This window comes from Fragaria vesca, linkage group LG2 (assembly GCF_000184155.1).
Source record: "Fragaria vesca subsp. vesca linkage group LG2, FraVesHawaii_1.0, whole genome shotgun sequence".
NCBI lineage: Eukaryota > Viridiplantae > Streptophyta > Magnoliopsida > Rosales > Rosaceae > Fragaria > Fragaria vesca.
The window spans coordinates 32,247,171-32,248,232 of NC_020492.1; positions in this window are offsets into that span (position 1 = coordinate 32,247,171).

Below are 1,062 nucleotides of genomic sequence, written 5' to 3' on the forward strand. Positions count from 1 at the left end.
TAATAGGGGGCTTAGACCTTGCTCTCAAAACCCAATCATTGAAGCTCTCACAAGCATTGTTAATGAGCATGTCACAGTCATAACCAGCTGGGAAAATGGTAAATCAGTCGAGAATTCAAAATATAGGGGTATACCAGTTTAAAAAAAAAGTGAGGGACAAAACTGATTTTAGGTGTAAACTACAGGGTGTCACAAGCATTTACTCCTTCTAAAAATATAGGTGATTCAACTTATTCATTTTCCAATTTTACGTCTGAGATTTTTCAATTTGATTTATGCGATATAAATGACAAGATTAAAATGATCATAGTAAATGTAATTTTAATTAGTTAGCGGAATCAAAATGATCGATACTGTGCGTTTCTAGAATTGTATACCATCAAAAAAATCATATCAATTAATCTTCATTATATTGTGATCAATGTTTTGTTCTACGTAAAACTATAGCCATCCAAAATGTCTAATAACACATCTTTTTTCTTTATCTCATCATAACACAACACCTTAATTAATTATAGAGGTTTTGAATAGAGACCATTTTCAATTCAATTCATTATCAAATATGTCGACCCTTCTCCTACTCTTTCGCATCTTTCCATTCATTCAATTGTCAAATTGTCTACGTTTGTCTTTCACAGTGCATGAAACACCTCTGTCTTCCACAATGCATGAGATTTTATGAGGAAAGAAAATCACTAGTTCGTATGTAAGATCGACTTACATATATATTGTCTTGAATTATATTAGACATCAATAATTGGACTAAACACTATTATGTAATCTAATCATTTTCAAAAATTAGATTTAACAGTCGATCGAGCTAGACATTGTGGGGTAAGTTAGACACATATTTTAGCTAGCTAGGCTTCCAAACTTGCGGAAACTTTCCAAACTTGCGGAAACTAGTCCCATCCGACCAGTTTTTTGGCAATTAGGCTTCCAAAACCAATTGTAATCGGTAGCATATTCCAAATACTTAATTTTCAGGCAGTCCTTTCAGTATATAATCATCGAGCTAGCTAGACTACTATATATAAAAGAGCATCTCCCTCTCTCTCTCTC